Raw genomic sequence first — 22,549 nt, 5'->3', positions numbered from 1 at the left:
GGATGAATTCAGCAAAGGAAATTTGGGATAGTGTTGCTGAAACCTATTCCCAAAAATTAAATGTGGCCAGAGCTTACAAGTTGAGAAGTGATGTGAAGAATATAAAACAGGGGGAGAAACCATTAGTTGTATACTTCTCAACACTAAAGTCTTTATGGCAAGAAATAGATTTGATAGAAGATGTAACTTGGGACACCACTAATGATGTTGAGACCTACAGAAAACTGGTTGAGAGAAACAGGGTGTTTGAGTTCTTGACAGGACTAAATCTAGAGTATGATATTACAAAACAAAACATTTTATCCAAGGATAGTGGCTCACTGTTTCAGGCATATGCCTTGGTAAGTAGTGAAGAAAGCAAGAGACTTGTCCAGGTCCAAGGGGTTGGTCTTAATGATCACTTTGCTAATATGGGAGTGAAACCAAAGGGGGTTGCAAGAACTCCAAGTAGCTCAGGGAAGAAAGAGATTGTCTGTGAATACTGTAAAAAGCCAAAACACACTAAAGACAAGTGTTGGAAATTGCATCCTGAGCTACTACCACTTCGGTTCCAGAAGAAGCCTGATAATAAAAGGGCAGGGAGTGCTAATGTTGCTGCTGGTTCAGATAGTGACAAGTACCAAACTGAAGAGATGTCGGCTAGTGTGCAGTTAGCTGCTATGAAGGCTGAATATGAGAAGTTTGGGAGGATGATTAGTCACCTAGAGGATGTGACCTCTTCTTCCAACCCTTCAGAGAACTCAACCTCTTCTGCATTTGCTCATTCAGGTATACGGGCTTCTGCCAATCATGCAACCATTTCAGGTAATCGTAGGATCCCTTGGATTATTGATTATGGTGTTTCTGATCATATGACCAGCCTTTCTACTTTGTTTGTTTCATATGATTTACTTCTTGGACGTGACAAAATCACCCTAGCCGATGGCTCTCTTGCCCCTATCTCCGGCAAGGGAACCATCAAGGCTACAGACTCCTTGGTTCTTCCTTCTGCTCTTCATGTACCTAGACTAAATACAAACCTGTTATTTGTAAGTAGCATAACTAAGTCATTGAACTGTTGTGTAACCTTCTTCCCTTCCTACTGTGTTTTTCAGGATCTAGAGTCTCAGAAGGTGATTGGGAGTGGCCGTGAGGCGAATGGAATATACCTGCTTGATACTCCTGAACAGTGCCATGAACAATTTGGAAAAGCTGCTTTTTGGTCTACATCTATAAAGTCTATCAGTCGAGTCATGTTATGTCATTTTCGTTTGGGTCATCTTTCTTTTTCTGCATTGAGTCATTTATTCCCAGAGTTGTTTAAGGGAATTAGTTTGTCCAGTCTTCATTGTGAGTCTTGTGAATTGTCAAAACATTGTAAAAGCAGTTATCCTTTGAGTAATAAAATATCTTCTTTTCCTTTTAATATTGTGCACTCTGATGTGTGGGGGCCTTACCATTTACCCTCTATGGGTGGATACAAATACTTTATCTTGTTCATTGATGATTTTTCCCGGTTCACTTGGATATTTTTTATGAAGTCCCGTGATGAAGTACCCAGACTTGTGAGACAATTCCATGAATCTGTCCTAACCCAGTTTGATACCAGGATTAAAATTTTCAGATCCGACAATGCAAAAGAATATTTTGAGAAAAACTTGTCATGTTATCTCACTGATTTAGGGGTTATCCATCAAAGCTCCTGTGTTAGGACCCCAGAACATAATGGAGTTGCTGAAAGGAAAAATAGACATTGTTGAACTTGCAAGAAGTATCCTATTTGCCTCACATGTCCCTACAAAGTTTTGGGGTGATGCTGTTCTCACTGCTACCTACCTTATAAACCGTATGCCATCCAGGGTTTTGGGGTTTAAGTCTCCCTTCAGTCTCCTTCATCTGGACAATGACCTTTTTCCTATTCTTCTTCGTGTCTTTGGCTGCACCTGTTATGTACATATTACAAGTGTCCAAAGACATAAATTTGAACCAAAAGCCCACAAGTGTATCTTCCTTGGTTATACCCCCATACAGAAGGGTTACTGTTGTTTTGATCCGAAAACTAGCACTCGGTATGTCTCAATGGAAGAGGATTTGTCACAGGTGTTTGCTCTTCCTCTTCCTGTCCTAGTTGAGTCTTTTGATGAGTCTATTCCTCCTTCAAATGAATCAAGGGAGGATCGGTCACTTCACTCTCATTCCAGTGTTCCTATTCCTCCCCCTTTACCTCCTCGCCCTCTTTTTAATCCCAGCATGCATCAAAGGCAAAGAATCAGAAATGAGCAGGTTGTTTCCCCTACAACACATGAGCCTCATGCACTTCCAGTCACAGATGAGACAACAGGTACTATTACAGCCCCTTTGGTGTCATCCTTCCCAAACCTTGATATTCCCATTGCTATTAGGAAAGGAAAAAGGAAGTGTATTGCACATTGCATTTCCAAACACCTTTCTTATAATTTGCTCTCTCCTTCATATTTTGCCTACCTTTCTTCTGTTGCATCAAACCCAATTCCCAGGTCTGTGTCAGAAGCTCTTAATATTCTAGAATGGAGGGATGCTATGAGAACAGAAATTGATGCCCTGCACAAAAATGACACTTGGGAAGTGGTTGATTTGCATAAAGGGAAGGATCCAGTAGGATGCAAGTGGGTCTTTACTATAAAATATCATGTTGATGGCACCATTGAAAGGTACAAGGCTAAACTGGTTGCAAAAGGCTATACACAGACATATGGGATTGATTATTTGGAGACCTTTGCCCCTGTTACCAATATGACTTTTGTGAGAGTTCTATCTTTGGTTGCACACTCAGGCTGGCCACTTTATCAATTGGATGTAAAGAATGCTTTTCTGAATGGAGAATTACATGAGGAGGTTTATATGTCTCTTCCTCCAGAGATGTATGAAACAGATATGAAATGAAAGGTTTGCAGGCTACAAAGATCTCTTTATGGACTCAAACAGTCCCCTAGAGCATGGTTTGAAAGGTTTAGGGCTGCCCTTGTTATCTTTGGCTATGTATAGACACAATCTGATCATACACTCTTTGTGAAGAGGAGAGGATTCTTGGTTGTTTACCTGATTGTGTATGTTGATGATATTGTTGTGACTGGTAGTGATGTCTCTGGAATTAATGATCTCAAATCTTTCCTTCATACAGAGTTTGGGATCAAAGATCTAGGGGAATTGAGATACTTTCTTGGCATAGAAGTTGCTAGATCCAAGGATGGGATTCTTATCACTTAGAGGAAGTATGTTCTTGATTTGCTCACTGAAACAGGGAAGATGGGTGCTAGACCAGTTGCTACTCCTATTGATATGAGCCATAAACTCTCTGCTTCAGATGGAATATTGTTAGAGGACAAGGGAGTCTTCCAGAGACTATTTGGAAAACTTCTTTATCTATGTATGACTCGGCCAGACATTGCATATGCTGTTAGCTGCATCAGTCAGTTCATGCATGCCCCCAGGGATACTCATGGCAGCAGTTGAGCCGATTTTGTGTTATTTGAAGGGCTCCCTTGGAAAGCGAGTTCTATTTGCCAAGCATGGCCATATGAAACTTGAAGCCTACACAGATGCTGAATGGGCTGGAAACATTGATGACAGAAGATCTACCTTTGGGTATTGTAGCTTGGTGGCTGGTAACATTGTCTCTTGGAGAAGCAAGAAACAATCTGTTGTTGCTAGATCTTCAACCGAAGTTGAATACCGAGCCATGACACATGGAGTTTCTGAACTATTGTGGCTTAAATCATTGATGGAGGAACTAGGTATTGAGCATGATAAGCCAATGATGTTATACTGTGATAATCAAGTAGCCATCAACATTGCTCACAACCCAGTGCAACATGACAGAACTAAGCATATTGAACTTGACACTTCATTCGAGAAATAGTGGCTTCTGGTGAAGTGTGTCTAACTTTCATCACCTCTGAAGGATAGTTAGTAGATTTCCTCATCAAGGGCATTCCCAAGGCTAAACTTCAGCATGATACTGGCAAGCTTGGCATGATTGACATCTATGCTCAGCTTGAGGGGCAGTGTAGAGAAGATGGGCCGAATGACCCATAGGCTGTTTATCTTTTATGTTCTTTGTTGTAATGGGCCTTAATCTGGGCCTATCCTTTCTTATGTTATGTTCTTTTAATTTTTTGCCCAACTAAGGGCTTCTCTATAAATTACCAAAGTTTAACTTAATAAAATAGAATTAAGGGTGTAAGAGAAGAGATTATGTTAGAAAATCTCCCTCTTTGAACCCTAGTTGCCGCCACCTTCTTCTTCATCTTCTCCCCTCTCGAATTCTGATTTCTGCTATTTTCTTTTGACTTTTTGCATCTTTTTAAACAGTCATTTCCTCTCCAAAGGCTGTTTTTCTTCTGATATCAATGTGCCTACATCCTGTAATACAAGAAAACAAGATGCTAACTAAACAAGAACCCTTATTTTAGCATTTTTCTTAAACTTATATGGGACAACTCCATTCTCTTTTAGGCTCTAGTTGCTTTAATTTAAATGAAGGAAAACGAGTGACTTCCACATGACACTCTATTTTATGGTATTTGGTTGCAGATAAGAGCCATGAAACAGCAACATTTTCTGAAAGATGAGTAGTAGATTTAGGAAAAGGAAATTCCTTCTAATCTTTGATAGGTCATCCTCTGAAAAGGTAGGTCCTCTTGAATCTTGAGTCACCCATTCACGTCTCAACTATTCAGATTATTTTACAGGTTAAGCCAAACATCAGAAAGAAAAAGGTTTCCTATTGAAATATCATTTTTTTGAGGATATCATTCATTTTCATTTGTTTTACATGCAACCAGAACACATCTTAAATTGAACATCTTACACCAACCGAAAATTTCTATCAGAATTTTCCATCTCCAGAGGATCTAAATTTTACGGGAACTGGAACTGTGAATTTTGGAATAAAAAATCAGACTATATCATATGTCAATGATGTATAAAATCAAATCTAGCTAGGTTAAACTCGTATGAAATAATTTAGAAGTTACAAATTAAGCTCTCTCAATGTCTCCTACATAAGTTGAAAGTCATTTTTATGATGATCTCTCAAAATCTAACTAGGGAATTTATACAGATTAGTGAGGTGATAATAAATCATCATATGAATGATGATGTCTCATTACTACTTCAATAAAGAGACCTTCATATTCATGAAACCAAAAATATTACTTATAACAGTTGAAGAGACTCTTCATCCATGGGTTTCTGAAGAAAGAAATAGGTGGCAAAATCTTTGGGCCTTTTCACAAGAGCACAAGCAACTATGCCCAATTTCTTTTTCTTAGGGAAAAGGTCCAATATTTTATTCTCATCTATGTTGGCAGCTACAATGAAGTCATTCATGCTCAGACCACCTGCAATTTGGAGATAAAGAAACAATGTTATAAAAGCTATCTAAGAAAACATGAACATAACATTGTCTAATGCAACCTAGGTCAGAATGTAAAGTGGTCAATCTCATGCCTATACAATGCTACATTCACATACGAGTAACCAAGGCCCCCAATTAGGTGTACCCCACTTAAGCAATTTCTAGTCATGCAGACATGCAATCAGAGGATCATGATTATTGATCTGCCAAGATAATTAGAAAAACAGAAAAAAAAAATCTGGAAAACCATCAACAAAAGATCCGTATCTCAGACAGGAATTTGAGGTCTTAATACCCAAACAATTTTTAGCCCAGATCATTTTCCTTTCTCTGGGATTGGTTAAAACAGTTTTAGTAATAAGACATGTAATATTGGCGATTTGGCACTTAAGTAGCAAGAAATGATTTAAGCGCCAATAATTTAACAATGGATATGGCATTAAACAGAACAGACCAGCAAAACAGGATTCATGTAGCTGACCCCATATAGTTGGGATAAGGATTGGATGATGATTATGGTGGCATGTAAGATGTAAAAGGATGGTGAATATTTCTCCTTTACAAGGGAAGCATTTTACACATATTATAAGAAAAAGGAAGAATACAAAACACAAACAAACACAAAACACTCCTCACCATCTTTTCCAACTTGGTTTCAAAATTTGTCCCACTTCAATGCTTGAAGCATTTATGAGATAAAGCCCAGTTCATGACTAAAAAAATTGATGTCCTCTCCAAAGGCCATCTCCACAACCACATATCCAGCAAAGCTATATTCTTCTTCCCTCTATTATCCATGCCCAATCCTCCCTGCTCCTTACTCTTGCACACAATTTCCCATTTAACCAAATGATCCTCCTTCCTTCACTAGTCTCCTACAAGAAAACTGATAAGCTCCATAAGAAGAATATCCCAGACGAAACACTTCAGACCCATCAGACCCCTTCGAAGGTCCAGAGCTTCACACGGGTTACTCCACCAATTACATTGGTGTACACACGTCGCCCACGTACTAAGTAGAGGCATGTGTGCTCAGAGATTGTTATGGGTTGTACGGACATGCACTATAAAGGCCAAAACGTATTGCGTGAATGAGTAGTGAATCATTTTGCAAATTATCCTTCTCTCTCTCTCTCTCTCTCGTCTCCCACCGTCATCTGTTTCAGGAGGGCGAGCTCCCTCGAACCAGCTCATCGGCAACCCAGAAAGAGTAGGGTCTTAACAGTTGGTATCAGAGCCTAGCTACGATGCCAACCACCAGATCCTCGTTTGCAGAGGAACGTATTGACCACATAGAAGGTGAAGTCCGCCAGACCACCAGTGAGTTGAGGGAAATCAAGGAGACTCTCTCAGCTCTGGTAGGCCAGTTCGAGCGAATCTCGACAAGACCCAAAACCTCAGAGGCAGAAGGATTGAGCAGTAGCAACACACGACAAGGAGGAGCGTACCCAATCAAGGCTGCTAAAATCGACTTTCCTCTGTACTCAGGTGATGATCCCATCCCCTGGATTTACCGGGTTGAACGTTATTTTGACTTCCATGAGACCCCAGAAAATTAGAGGGTCTCCATTGCCACAATACATATGGATGGCGAAGCCATTATGTGGTACCAATGGTACCGGAAAACCCACCCTCGGACCACCTGGCTAGACCTTACCGAAGCACTACGTGTGAGGTTCGGGCCTTCTGAGTATGAGAACTTTAATGAATCACTCTCCCGAGTGAAGCAGACTGGTACAGTAAGAGAATATCAAAAAGACTTTGAAAGGTTAGCCACCCGGGTTCATGACTGGCCGGAGACAGCCTTGGTGGGTTGCTTTATAGACGACTTAAGGGATGAGATAAAAATAGAAGTGAACACCATGCAGCCAATCACCTTGATGGCAGCAGTGGGCCTGGCCAAGCTCCAGGAAGAAAGGTTGGACCAATTACAGAAGTTGGGGAGGCCAAATGGGCCTCAGGCAGGCCTGGATCAGAAAGGATCTTACCCCAAGATTGACCCAAAACCGGGACCTCTACTACCAACACCCACCACCACCCCTAAGCCCGTTCCCTTACCAGTCCCACCGAATAGGAAGCCGGGAGCTATGACCCTCCCATACCGGAAACTATCATGGACAGAGATGCAGGCCCGTAGAGAGAAAGATCTCTGCTACAATTGCGATGAAAAGTTCGTTCCTGGCCACAAATGCAAGACCCAACAAGTGTTCCTACTACAAGTAGAAGGGGAAGAGGACACGGATACCCAAATGGGAGACCTGGGTATACAGCAGATGGAGGTGGTACCGGAGGAGGAATACTACGTCATATCCCTACAGGCTTTGGTGGGTTATCGGGCCCCCAGGACCATGCGAGTGAAGGGGCTGATAGCAGGGAAGAGCGTTGCTGTCCTGATTAACAGTGGGAGCTCTTTGAACTTTATTACTCCTCAGTTGGCTGATCGACTGGGGTTAGCAGTGGAACCGGTTTCCCAATTTGCTGTAAATGTGGCAAATGGCCACCAAATCACATGTGATGGGAGGTACAAAGCTGTAGAGTTGTGGATTCAGGGGTACCAATTCAAAGTGGACCTACATCCATTAGAGTTCACAGGAGCTGATAATGTCCTGGGCATACAATGGCTACAATTGTTGGGTCCAGTGGTGTGTGACTGGACCGAATTGACCATGCAGTTCACCCATGATGGTAAACCTTGTACACTGAAGGGGGTTAAGGCCCAGTCCATAGCTGCAGGAAGTTTGGAAGTCGTCCTCAAGGCCTGCCAACATGACTCAACACCCTTGCTGATGAGCATGGGCTCAATGCATACTGGGCCCACTCCACTCACAGGAGGTAATGACCCAACCCCAGGGCCAAACCCAGCAACTCCAGTTACTGCTTCGAGCCTATTCGGATGTTTTCCAGGAACCCACTACATTACCACCCCCTCAAGCCCATGATCATCGGATCCCCATCCAACCCGGAGCCCCACCCACCAATGTCAGGCCCAGCACTACCCCCATTACCAAAGAGAGGAAGTAGAGCGAATGGTGACAGAGCTGTTAGGCAAAGGCCTAATTCGGCCCAGCAGCAGTCCATACTCATCACCAGTGATTTTGGTGAGAAAGAAAGACGGGAGTTGGAGGTTTTGCGTGGATTACAGAGCCCTGAACCGCATCACGGTCAAGGATAGGTACCCCATACCGCTGATTGAAGAATTGTTTGATGAATTGGGCCAAGCTAAGTATTTTTCCAAGATGGACCTACGGTCAGGCTACCATCAGATTCGGGTCCATCCAGATGACATCCACAAAACTGCCTTCAGAACCTCAGATGGACACTTTGAGTTCCTTGTGATGCCATTTGGGCTGACCAATGCCCCTTCTTCATTCCAGAGGATTATGAACGGAATTTTTAAACCTTACCTGCGTCTCTTTGTTCTGGTGTTCTTTGATGACATACTAGTTTATAGTTCCAGTTGGGCTTCTCACTTGGAACACTTGCAATGTGTGTTAAACTTACTACGGCAGCACCAACTATTTGCTAAGCCCTCAAAATGTTCGTTTGGACATACCTAAATTAGTTACTTGGGCTACATCATTTCTGGAGGGCAGGTACGCACAGACCCTGAGAAGACCAAATGCATGATCTCCTGGGCCCGGCCTAACTCCCCAAAAGCTCTTAGGGGGTTCCTGGGGTTAACCGGTTACTACTGGAGGTTTATTAAGGGGTATGGAATACTTGCAGCACCTCTCACCCGACTGCTTAAGAAACATTCATTCGAATGGGATCAGAAGGCAGAAGAAGCCTTTCAAGCACTTAAGGAAGCCGTCACCTCACCTCCTACACAGGCTCTTCTTAACTTTGAGCTGGAGTTCATAGTAGAGGCTAACGCTTCGGGTACCGGAAATGGTGCAGTCCTGATGCAGCAGGGCCAGCCCTTGGCCTACTTCAACAAGGCCCTCTCTCCATAGGCCCAAGCCAAGTCCACCTACAAGAAGGAGCGCATGGCCATCGCCCTAGCAGTCCAAAAGTGGAGAGCTTACCTGCTGGGCCGGTGGTTCATTGTCAGGATTGACCACCGCAATATCAAGCACTTGTTGGAGCAGCGAGTTTTGGGCCCTGACCAGCACAAATGGGCCTACAAGCTGATGGGGTATGATTTTTCTATTGAATACAAGCCGGGACCCTCTAATGCAGTAGCAGACACCCTCTCCAGATACCATCAGGAGCTACTTCGGCTCTTCCATAACTCAGCCCAAGGAGGACACTTGGGAGTTCTGCGGACCTATAAACGTTTAGCAGCCCATTATTACTGGAAAGGAATGAAGCGGATGGTTCAGGAGTTTGTGACCTGATGCACCGTGTGTCAACAGCAGAAATACAGCACCCAGAACCCAACCAGGCCGCTGCAACCACTGCCAATACCTGAGAAGGTATGGGAAGAAGTAACCATGGACTTCATAACAGGGTTGCCCACATCCCGAGGGAAATCCGTAGTGCTGGTGGTGGTAGATCGGCTGAGCAAATATGCACACTTTATAAGCCTCTCATGACCCTATACAGTAGCCACGGTGGCCCAGGATTATCCAGGAGGTGGCCAAGCTCCATGGGACATCTCAATCCATCTTGACGGACCGGGATCCACTTTTCATGAGTGCCTTCTAGAAGGCATACTTAACAGCTCAAGGGATTCAGATGTTGCACTCCACTAGCTACCACCTTCAGATGGACGGGCAATCGAAGGTCGTCAACCGATGTTTGGAGACTTATCTGAGATGTTTTGTGGGCGATAGGCCCAAGCAGTGGGCCCAATGGCTACCCTGGGCAGAATACTGGTATAACACCACCTTTCAGGTGTCTGCCGGGACCACCCCCTTTAAGGTGCTATACAGTTACAAACCTCCCTCCATACTGCCTTATGAATAGGGCACGTCACCGGTAGCTGAGGTGGACACACAGCTGCAGGCAAGAGACACTACACTGAAACTCCTCAAATTCCATCTACAGCAAGCCCAACAGCGAATGAAGTTGGCCTATGACAAGAAGCACCGAGAACTGGAGTTCTCCATGGGGGATTGGGTCTATCTTCAGCTCCAGCCGTATCGGCAGACCTCAGTGGCGAGGAGGGTGTCTCAGAAGCTATCCCCTCGATTCTTTGGCCCATTTCAAGTGACAAAGCGAGTCGGGCCAGTAGCATACCGTCTCTGCCTACCAGCTGAATGCCAACTGCATCCAATATTCCATGTCAGCCTCCTTAAGCCCTGTGTGTCTCCTACCAATACTATCAATCCTACTCTCCCACCATTCACCGAGTCAGGGGAGGTACTATTTGAGCCCATGATGGTTAAGGACTTACGCTGGGTTCGTAGGGGAAGGAAGGTGGTCAAACAGGCCTTGGTAGTATGGCATGGCTTGCCTCATGAGGATGCCACGTGGGAAGACTACATTCAGCTTCAGAAGCAGTTCTCTACACTTGACCTTGAGGACAAGGTTGTTCTTGAAGAAGGCGGAATTGATAAGCCCCGTAAGAAGAATATCTCAGACGAAACACTTCAGGCCCATAGGCCCATTCGAAGGTCCAGAGCTTCATGCGGGTTACTCCACCAATTACATTTGTGTACACACGTCGCCCACGTACTGAGTAGAGGCATGTGTGCTCAGAGGTTGTTATGGGTTGTACGGCCATGCACTATAAAGGCCAAAATGTATTGCGTGAATGAGTAGTGAATCATTTTGCAAATTATCCCTCTCTCTCTCTCTCTCTTTTCTCTTCCGTCTCGTCTCCCACCGTCATCTGTTTCAGGAGGGCGAGCTCCTTCGAACCAGCTCATCGGCAACCCAAAAAGAGCAGGGTCTTAACAAAAACTCTCATAATCCTCTCTAATTTCAACACCTCCCTCGGTGACATCTTAAAGATTGAAAGGTAGTAAATTGGCAGGTTAGCTAAGGCGGGTTTTATCAAATGTTATTCTTCCCCTAAAGAGATGTTTTTCTTCCGCACTGCCAATCTCTTAGCACATCTTTCTACAGTTGGGCCCCAAAACCTGATTTCTCTTGGGTTGTCTCCTAAAGGCAAGTCTAGGTATTTCATTGGCCACAAAGTAGTAAGGCAACCTAAAGATTCAGCTAATGCATTCAGCTCCTCATTTAAGTTTTTTTTTTTTTTATCAGCAACACAGAATTGATTTCATTAATAAAAACAAAGCATGAATACAACAAAAAGGAAAAAACACAGCTACAGAAAAGCTGACCCAACCCAATATTACAATTGAGCCCAATACAATTGAGTTCTTTGTACCCCTTGCTTAGCTAGACCATCTGCCAAGCTGTTAGCAGTTCTTCTCACCCACTAAACTCTGATTGTCATGTCCTTTGATAGCCATTTAAATCACCTGAATTCATTCCTCAAGTGCCATGTCACCCCCTCCCCCTCTCTCATCCATTTCACAAGAGTTCTCAAGTCACCCTCAATGATTAGTCTATCAATGCCCAGCTCTTTTACCTTCTCGACCCCATATACTGTAGACAATAGTTCTGCACTTGCCACATCACCTTGTTCAGCAGGTCCAGAGTATAAGGCTATGATGTTTCCTTCCTCATCCCTAATGACCCCCCCCTCCCATGTTCAAGGGGCCCGGATTACCCAGACAATTCCCATCAAAATTCAGTTTCTTCCAGCCACATATTGGGGGTGCCCACTTTGTCAACAGGTTTCTGTCTTCTAGATGATGAGGCAGCAATAGCAGCCCAAGCCCTAAAGAAATCTTCAACCTTAAAATCTGAAAAAAGTTTCAGACTTTTTGCCCAATGTGCCACTCTTAGAGTTATGATTTCTACCAAGGCTTCCTTGCTTCTTTCTCTTTCTTCAAATATTATTGAATTTCTTTCCTCCCAAACTGTCCATAACACCGCTGCTCTCCTAATCTCCCCAAGACCATGCCCCTCCTTTTTAGTGCAGCTAAAAATAGAGGGGCTAAATAATCCTTCCAACCTGTCAGGAGAAGACCATCTGCATCCAAAAAGGGAAGAAAACCAATTCCAAATAAAGTTAACAATAGGGCAAGAGATTAAGAGAAGAAAGGCAGTCTCACCACCTAACTTCCATAGAACGCACCAGCTAGGGGACAAACACTGTTGAGCAGGAGAAGAAGAAAGGAGGAAGGAAGAAGAAGAAGAAGAAGAAGAAGAAGAAGAAGAGGCAACTGAGTTAAGGCCTCAAAAGCTCAGCTTCAGTCGAGTGAAGCATTGTATTTATACTATACTGGCCATACAACACAATAGGTCTACAAAATTACAAAAATATCCCTGTGGGTACTAAACCTATGTACAGTACATATAATACACCTGTCAACACTCCCCCTCAAGTTGGGGCATAGATATCAATCATGCCAACTTGTCACAGAGACCTTGGTATTTGGAATGGTTTAGCCCTTTTGTAAAGATGTCTGTTAGTTGGTCTTCAGAGCTGATGTATGGAGTGCATACTTCGCCTGTATAATTTTCTCTCTAATAAAGTGCTTGTCAACTTCAATGTGCTTTGTTCTATCATATAGTACCGGGTTGGCAGCGATACTTATAGCTGCCTTGCTGTCACAGAGTAGAGTCATGGGTTTATCAACTGGAAAACCCAACTCTCCCAATAAATTCTTTATCCACATACCTTCAGCTACTCCGTGTGCCATTGCACGGTACTCAGCTTCAGCACTGGATCTAGCTACCACGGTTTGCTTCTTACTCCTCCAAGTAACAAGGTTCCCTCCTACAAAGGTGCAGTAACCACTAGTAGACCTTCTGTCACTTTGAGGTCCAGCCCAATCCGCATCTGTGTAAATTTCAACTCTCAAATGTCCATGTTTCTGGAATAATAAGCTAGCACCCAAGAACTTCTTAAGATACCGCAGTATTCTCTCTGCTGCTTCAAGATGAGTGGACCTAGGTGCATGCATGAACTGGCTGAGGACACCAACAGCATATGCTATGTCTGGACGAGTCATAGAGAGGTACAACAATTTCCTTACAAGCTTCTGAAATTGCTTCACATCCTTAAGAGGTTCACCTTGGTTGTCACTTAACTTATGGTTGGGGTCAATGGGAGAGTCAGCTGGTTTAGCCCCAATCTTTCCAATGTCCTTAAGCAAATCTAGGACATATTTCCTTTGGGAGATGAAGATACCCTTTCTTGATCGGGCAACCTCAATTCCAAGGAAGTATTTGGCGGGTCCTAGATCTTTCACTTCGAACTGAGTGGCAAGGAAGTCCTTCAAACTTTGAATTTCATCCTTCCAGTCACCAATAACAATTATGTCATCCACATATACTATTAGGGCAGCCATTTTACCTTCTACTCTTTTTACAAACAGTGTGTGATCTGACTGACATTGCTTGTATCCCCTTTGCTAAACTGTAGTATGAGATCTGCTGAACCAAGCTCTTGGTGATTGCTTCAGCCCATATAAAGACTTCTTCAACTTGCACACCTTTTGTTCACTTCCTTGAGCCAAAAAACCGAAGGGTTGAACCATATAAACTTCCTCTTCAAGGTCACCATTCAAGAAGGCATTCTTGATGTCAAGCTGATGTAGATCCCAATTCAGATTGGCAGCAAGAGAAAAAAGGACTCTAATAGAGTTCATTTTGGCAACAGGGACAAAGGTTTCTGCATAATCAACCCCATATACTTGAGTAAAACCCTTTGCCACTAAACGAGCTTTATACCTCTCCACGGTTCCATCAGCCCCATGCTTAACAGTGAACACCCATTTACATCCAACTGGATCCTTTCCCTTAGGGAGATCAACAAGTTCCCACGTGCCATTCTTATGAAGAGCATCAATTTCTTCCTTCATGGCCTTCGTCCATTCTGGTACTGAGAGAGCTTCTGCCACATTCTTGGGAATAGGGATACTGTCAATGGAGGTAAGAAAAGCACGAAATGAAGGTGAGATGTTCTCATAGGAAACAAAGTTGGAAAAGGGGTGTTTAGTGGTGCACGACCTAACACCTTTCCTATGGGCAATGGAAAGGTCAAGATCATTAGCAACAGGGAGGTTGGGAGTCCAGTTACCTGAGTGAGTATTATCTTCCCCCAAAGAATTTGATGGCATTTGAGGTACGGCTTCTGGATTCTCCACAGCTCTTGAACCTGGTTGGCCTTTACGACGACGAGAAAAAACACGGAAAGGTGGAGGATCAGAAGGAGAAGGGGGAGAAGGAGAAGGAGTAGGAAAAGGAGGAAGTTGAACCAGTTTCTCCTTATGCCTACACTCCCCCTGAGGAGAAACAGGAAAGAAGGGCTCATCCTCAAAGAAGGTAACATCCATGGAGACATAGAATTTCCGAGAAACAGGATCAAAGCAACGATACCCTTTCTGAGAGAATGAGTAGCCAAGAAATATGCACGGGATAGCACGAGAGTCCAATTTCCCCCGGGTGGGAGATAGGTTTTGGACAAAGCACCGACAACCAAAAACACGAGGAGGAATAGAAAGAATAAGGGCCTTAGGAAAGAGAAGCTGATGTGGGGCTTTGTACTCTAACCAACGAGAGGGCATTCGGTTAATGAGGTATGTAGAACAAAGGACGGCCTCAAGCCAAAATCATTTGGGAACATTCATGTGGAGTAGTAAACCCCGTGCCACTTCAAGAAGGTGTCGGTTCTTCTGTTCAGCCACACCATTTTGTTGTGGCGTGCGGGCACAAGAGCTCCGGTGAAGTGAGCCATGTGAAGCAAAGAACTCCGTGAGGTCATATGAAAAAATTATTTTGCATTGTCTGATTGAAATATTTGGATTTCAGTCTAAAATTGGGTGAAGACCATCCGCTGAAAATCTTGGATAATTTTTGGTACTTCCTCACGGGTTCGCATTGGATATACCCAAGTGTATCTGGAATAATCGTCAATGAAGGTAATGAAGTACTTGTAGCCACTCTCAGAGGGTAAAGTAACAGGGTCCCACACATCAGAATGCACAATGTGAAAAGGAAACTCAGCTTTACTATTTCTTTGAGGAAATTGAGTTCTACAATGCTTGCTCAACTGACATGTTTGACAAGAAAAATTAGAAACAGACACAGACTTACACAGTTCTGGGAAAACAACTTTCAAGGACTCAAAAAACAAATGACCCAGACGACAATGCCACAAATACATTTTACTCTTTCTGAACTGACTCATGGACTCTGTAACATGAAGACTAGTCGTATTCTTCAGCATATAGAGTCCATCAACCATACGTCCCCTACCAATCGTCCTCCCCGAGCCAGATCCTGAATCACACGATAGGAAGGGAAAAATGTCACCGAACAGTTTAAAGAATTTGTAACACTACTGACTGAAAACAAATTCATAGGGAATTTTGGAACATGAAGAACGTTAGAAAGAGTAAGGCCGAGGGGAAGAGAGAGAGTTCCTTGACCAGCTATGGAAGTGTATGATCCATCAGCTAGTCTCACTTTATCTCTTCCGGAAAGAGGGTGATAAGTTTGAAAGTAAGAGGACATACCAGTCATGTGTTTTGACGCTCCAGAATCAATGATCCATGGAGAGTCAAGGTCGTGAGAAGCAACATGGAAAGTTGTGGCAGAATTACCTGATGTGGATGCAAAAGAGGTGGTGGGAGGAGCATCCATCTGGTGAATTGCTCTACCATAAAGTTACAAATGGTCACGGAAGGAGTTTACAATATCCTCCCTTAGGTCAGATCCAGAGTAGCTATGTTGGCCATGTGGTGTTTGAGTCACAGTAGAAGTGGAGGGCTGATTCTCCCAAGTAACCATATTGACCATGTGGTGTTTCTTGGTACCTTGTTGTCCGGGTCTTCTAATTACATCTGAGCCTTGCTTCTTAGGTAAATCCTGAGCCCACTTTGGTTTCCCATGGAGATCCCAACAAGTATCTTTGGTGTGTCGGGGCTTTTGACAATTAGTGCACCACAATTTTTCCTTATCTTCTGCTTTCTTCTGGTTATCCCCTCTCTTGGAAGGTCAACCACTAGTAGAGGAACCCCCCTTTGCCGCTAACACAATTGCATCCCCTCCGGTGTTGTTCATCAAGTTTCTTCTGCTCTCTTCAAACTGGACAAGAGCATAGACCTCCTGAATTGAAGGAAGATCCTTAGAACCTAGAATTTGTACTCTGATGGATTCATAGATAGGATTGAGACCATGTAAAAAGGCAAACACCCTTTGCCGTGAGACAAGTTTCTTGTACAATTTTGCATCTTCATCACACTTCCAATCAATATTCTGGTAATGGTTCAACTCCTTCCAAACAGTTGTCAAGTCAGAGTAATAAACTGATAAACTCCTCTCCCCCTGTTTACAAGTAGATGAAACTGCTTGCAGTTGATAAATCTTGGCATAGTGTCGAAGTTCAGAATATGTGGATTTTGCCTATTCCCAGATCTCATTTGCAGTTTCAGCCCACATGAAGTCCTTCCTTATTTGCGGTTGCATGGGGATCAAAAGCCAAGATATAACCATATTGTTCTCCTGATCCCATCTATCATGTTCTGCATTTCCAGAAGGTGGTTCTTTGATTCTTCCATTTATGTAGCCTATCTTTCCCCTTGCAGTTATGTATAGCTTGATCCCCCTTGACCACTCTAGGTAGTTTAACCCATCAAGAGGAACAACAGCCATAGGGAAGGATAGGTCACTGTTCCCACTCATTCCATTTAGCATTGTGGAGATTCCGAATGTAGCTGAATCTTCACTATTCATGGTTCTAGGTTTAGAAGTACACAAAACTAAAAGCACACTGCCTTACAGAGCTGCTACAGTCCACAACTAGGCACTTGCAGATTTTCAGTTTCACAGAGAACCAAGCACAAACACTGCAGCTGTAGTACAAGGTTGTATGACCTACACTGTGTAGGAGTCCACAGAACAATATACGAACTGCACTTCTGAATGACCTACAGTTTTACAACTTCTCAACTGAAAAAAAAAAAAAAAAAAAAAAACTCAGTAGGAACAGCAATACGAGTGGTGGTTCACCACACCTAATCGGCTGATATCCACTTTCCAGGGCAGCCGAACAGTCACTTAGGGTCTAGGGTTCATCAACAGTCCCTTAGAGAGCTGAATAGAGCAACACACAATCGGAGGAAGGGGGACAGTCCCTACTCATATTTTGGGACATCAACAGTCATACAAGAAGAGAACCATAAACAGAAAAAAAAAAAAAAAATCAGTTCAGTACCTAGGTCACCCGAACTGTGAATAGGCAGTACAGTCATGGACTCAAACTTCTCTTCAGATCAGAACCTTCCTTCGTACATCTAGGATGGTTTTCTACAGTCTTCTTAGCCGAGCAACTCCAGTTACCAGCACCTAAGGCTGAAGAAGAAAAAAAAAAACTTGTAGCAGAACCCTTTTCTGCACTAGGAAGTTGAACAGTCGGCCTTCTTGTAGCAGAACCCTACTCGGCAGTGGAGACTAGCAGCAGCACTAGAGAATGCTTCCTCTTCCTTGTCTTCGAGCATCAGGACTATAGCTTCTACACAGCAGTGGAGAGAGACCTCAGCTGGTTGTTTTCCAGGCCTGGACAGTCCTGCTCTGATACCATGTTGAGCAGGAGAAGAAGAAGAAGAAGAAGAGGCAACTGAGTTAAGGCCTCAAAAGCTCAGCTTCAGTCGAGTGAAGCATTGTATTTATACTATACTAGCCATACATACAAAATTACAAAAATGCCCCTGCAGGTACTAAACCTGTGTACAGTACATATAATACACCTGTCAACAAACACCAAGTTGGTCTTTTTCTTTGAAGCAAGTCAAAGGTATTAATACAACCATGAAACACTTCCCAACAGAAAGCACTATTTTTGGGGGAATGGGAAAGCACCAAACTTCCTTTATTGGGAAAGGAGAGGGGGAGGTGGCTACCAAAGAATTAAAGAAAGATTTACAAGAAAACAATCCATCAAGATTAAGGCCCCAAACCCTAGAATCCAAGCCCCCTTCTCCCAAACACACTAAATTCAGCAAGCCTAACAACTCTAACATAGTAGGAATTTCAGCTTCTCTAAGGTTCCTGTTAAATTCAAAGTTCCAATTCAACCCTGAAGGATGAGGTTGCTGGCCCAAGAAGTCAGATATAGGTCTACCCTTAAAAGTAGAAAGATCAAAAAGAGCAAGGAATCTCTCACCCAATGAGACATCCCCAATCCCCAATCCTCCCAAAACCTAATTTTCTGACCTAAAGCCAAGTCATACCTGACATGATTTAGAAAGGTAGGAAGAATCTCATGGATGGCCTTCCAAGGAGCAACGAAGGTAGCTCTACGAATATAACCAGCATCCCATCCATTGTTTGATATGTCGTGAATGCTTGCAACAATTTTGTGCCATAATTTCTCATTCTCACTAGGGAATCTCCATACTCATTTTCTAAGCAAAGCCATATTCTTCAACTTGATATTATCAATTTCCAACACCCCTTATGCCTTTAATTTCACCAATACACTGGAAGGTTTGCAAGGGTGGACTTAATAAGAGTTAATCTCCCCCCTCCCATCGAAATATGGTTCCTTTTCCACCCAGCTAAATACTTCTCAACCCTCTCCACTACAAGGGTCCAAAAACTAGCCAATCTAGGGTTGTTGCCTAGGGGTAAACCTTAGTATCTCATAGGCCACTCTCCCCCTCTCACAACCTAAAGAACCTACCACAGCCTTCAATTCATCTTCTTCTACGTTGATTCCAACAATTAAACTCTTCGACATTTTTTTTGCTCCAAATAATAGATATTTTATTAATTGAATAAAGAAGATAAACAATCAGGTGGGTCTACCGACCATTCCAAACAAACAACTCTTCGACCAATTAATCATCAAGTTAGACAACCTCCCAAAGAATTTCACCACCAATTTCAAATTTTCCACCCCCTCACAAAAAATCAAGATATCATCTACAAACTACAAATGAGTAATCAAAATATTGTCTCTCCTAATTGACCAACCTCTAGATAACTACAAGTAGTTTGCTCTTGAAATCAACGTACTCAACCAACCCTTCAGCTAACACCTTTCCATTAACAATAACTGAGTAATGACTAGATTGTAAGCAACCTCTAATCCATTTACACCACAAGTCCCCAAGACCACACCTTCTCATGATATTAATTAAGAAATTCCAATCCACCAGGTCATAGGGTTTCTCCAAGTCCAACTTGATCGCCACTCCCTTCCTTTTTTAACCTCTTTTGGGCCTCCACACATTCATTCGCAATTAGAATTTGATCAACTATCTGCCTGTCTTGTACAAAAGCTCCTTGAGATTGTGAAATAAGTGGGGGAATCACCTTCTTATTCCTCAAAGGCAACAACTTTGGTATTACCTTGTAGATACTGGTGACTAGGCTAATAAGTCTAAGAACTAGCTAGTTAGCATTACTCTTCTTTGGGGCCAATGCTATGAACATAGAGTTCATACCCAGACTAATAACTCCTCTTCTATAAAATTCATTAAATACTCTGAGAATATCATCTTTGATTATGTCCTAGCAATATTGGTAAAATGCCATTATAAGACCATCAGGCCCCGGAGCTTTTGATCTATTCATAGAAAAAACTACTTCCTTAACCTCCTCATTTAAGTTTACCCCAACCACACAACTCCTCTAAAAATTATTTTTCAACTTTGAAAAAAGTTCAAACAACTTCACCACCTATTTCAAATTCCTTGCCTTGGAGATCTCCACCCTCACAAAAAATAATTGTATCATCCGCAAACTACAAATGTGACATTCTCCACCTATTGTACCATTCCTTCCAATCCTCCACCCTCTAAAAATGTCCATCCTATCTACTCTCATATTCATCCTATCTAAAAATGTTTTAATGCCACAAGGACTCTTCCCATATTCATCCTAGTCCCTAGAAGCCTTCAAAAGACGAAGTCCTAATGCAACTAGGATTCCTCTCCAAGAGTCCTAGTTCAACTAAGATTCCCCTACACTCAACTCGATGCCACCCAAGTACTCATATAGGAGTCCAAGTTTCATTGGGATTCCTTTGCTACAGTCCTAGTTTGATTAGGACTCCTAGATAGAGTCTAAATTTGAATCAACTACTTGGTAGTGACATTCTCCTCTTGTCTAAGGGTGCAAAATCCTTGTTGGACATTCACACAACCATAGAATCATTCACAAACACCCAACATACGGAGTACCATAGCTGGAGGTCATCAATAATTGTCCTATATCAAAATGGCTGATCACAATCCTACAATCCTAGAACTCCTTAGGTTTAAGAACTAAAGAGACTTTGTATAAGAGAGATTCATGCAACTAACAGTGACAGATAAATCTTTTCATGAATCAATCTCTAAATCGGATCATATTAATGTGTATCACAAATCACATTCAGATGGTAGTCTGAAGAATCACCTCAATGGAGAAGATCCCACCACTCCACCTAGTGGAAACTATCTATGTGCTAACCTCCAAAGTGAATGGTTCATGTTCACCCATAATTAGGATGTTTTAGGTCTATAAGGAATTGGGTTATCCGGATCTCCCATGATAGAGCTCATCTATCATTTGGATGCCCTACAATATTGACTATGGACATAACAATCATACAGAAAAGTTAACTATAAAGAGCATGCCTCATGAGAAAGTATAACTTTTATTAGCAAAGAGAACGTGAAAATGAGCACATCTGCCTTTGAATGGAACACATGGAAATCTCATTTCCAACAGAAATAAAATAGAAAACTGAAACGTAGGTGCTTCTAATAGCTTCCTTACCAATGGATAGGGTCCATAGCTCAGCCCTAACTTGATTGGGCTGTTCCAAGTGAAGATTTGGGTAATGACCAGATGATGCCTTCACAACCCCATAAATCCTATTGATGAGATCCACTTCACATTTGAAATCTCTCAACGTCCATAGGCACTCAAGCTTAAGGGTCCATCATCCATCAGTTTCCAACCAACTACCTAAAAACAAGAGGAAATAACAAATAAGATGGCGACATCAAGAAACCAATGCAGGTGTCTCATCCTCTTAAACTATTGGACGGAGGAGGAAGAAAAACTACTGGAAATCTGCACTTGACATAGTTTGAGAAGAACAGTTAGAATTTAGCTATGCGAAAGTTGCTTCTGTTGAGAGATTTTAAGTATAAAATAAAACGATTGAATTTGGAATCCATAGATTAATATCAGAAATTCAAATATGAGGTTTTCTTCTAATATATCCTTGAAGAAATGAAATGGGATGTCCCAGTAATATACTATGGATAGCAAGTTTTGTGATTAGAATAATGTGTACAGTAGTTTCGATCCCTTAGTAGCTTCTGAGATGAAAATTAAAATCAGTATCAATGTGGTGCCAATTAAAATAGCTCTACATAATATGGTTCAGGCGCAGCATAGGCAAGTCCTGATCGTTCTTAGTTGAATCTCTGATGGAGTTAAAACTCAAAAAACAAAACAAAAAAAAAAAAAAAAGTTTTTGTGGGCTTTAACCAAGCAAAAAACCCACACGCCCACCCCCTATAAATAAATAAATAAAAAGAAATAAATGTAAACAGCTTGAATTGTAAACATTTCGGGAGTGGGCATCAAAGTTATAAAGCTCCAAGGACAAAAATTGAAAATGGGTAGTAAATATTTGCCTCCTCTGACACCTAATTAGCTGAGAAGACAAAATTTTTATCAAGACTTTCACTCTTTTCAGTAAATTTTAGCATAAAAAAACACTGGACGTTCAATAATCACCTTTCTTATTAGCTTCTGAACGTCCTCTTCCGACATCGGAGGCTGATAAGAAGAAACTGGGGTGCACTCTTGTTGAAACAGAGAGAGAACAAAGGCATTAAGAATAAGGATTTTATGCTCGGTATCGACGTTGCCCAGCACCCTCTCTGCAAAATTACTCCCTATTTCTGCCGCGAACGGCTCTCTCGCGCCAAAATCACCCAAAAGATCGCCACACAAAGCGTGACAGCTTCACCTTTTGCCTCGTAGAGGCGTATTCGAGCTCAGAACGTTAATTTAGCCCGTTTGCCAAGTCTTTTTAGGAATATCTTATGGTAGCTCTGATGTTAGGCATTGAACTTTTGTACGAAGATCTGAGCAGGCCGAAGCTATTTTGGCATATAATGTCTTTCCGTCTTTTTTTACGTGAGGATAAAATGTAAAAATTTTCATTTGGAGCTTTTTCAAATCAGTCTAAAATGG

At 42.4% G+C, this 22,549-nt stretch overlaps 1 pseudogene across 1 annotated transcript in view; it reads right to left on the bottom strand.

Annotated features, from left to right (window-relative positions):
* LOC104606399 (putative pterin-4-alpha-carbinolamine dehydratase, chloroplastic pseudogene) overlaps nucleotides 1–22,318 on the bottom strand; it is a 33,083-nt pseudogene extending 10,765 nt beyond the window's left edge. The window contains exons 1-3 of the transcript XR_016077677.1: nucleotides 22,088–22,318; nucleotides 21,113–21,304; nucleotides 5,176–5,360 (exon numbers count right to left, since the gene is read on the bottom strand). The product of XR_016077677.1 is annotated as a putative pterin-4-alpha-carbinolamine dehydratase, chloroplastic pseudogene (transcript). The remainder of the gene's footprint in view (nucleotides 1–5,175; nucleotides 5,361–21,112; nucleotides 21,305–22,087) is intronic.
* Between the last annotated feature and the right edge of the window lie 231 nt (nucleotides 22,319–22,549).

The sequence above is a fragment of the Nelumbo nucifera genome, chromosome 6, assembly GCF_055504915.1.
Source record: "Nelumbo nucifera cultivar China Antique chromosome 6, China Antique-T2T, whole genome shotgun sequence".
NCBI lineage: Eukaryota > Viridiplantae > Streptophyta > Magnoliopsida > Proteales > Nelumbonaceae > Nelumbo > Nelumbo nucifera.
This window is presented reverse-complemented; position numbering and strand designations above follow the sequence as displayed.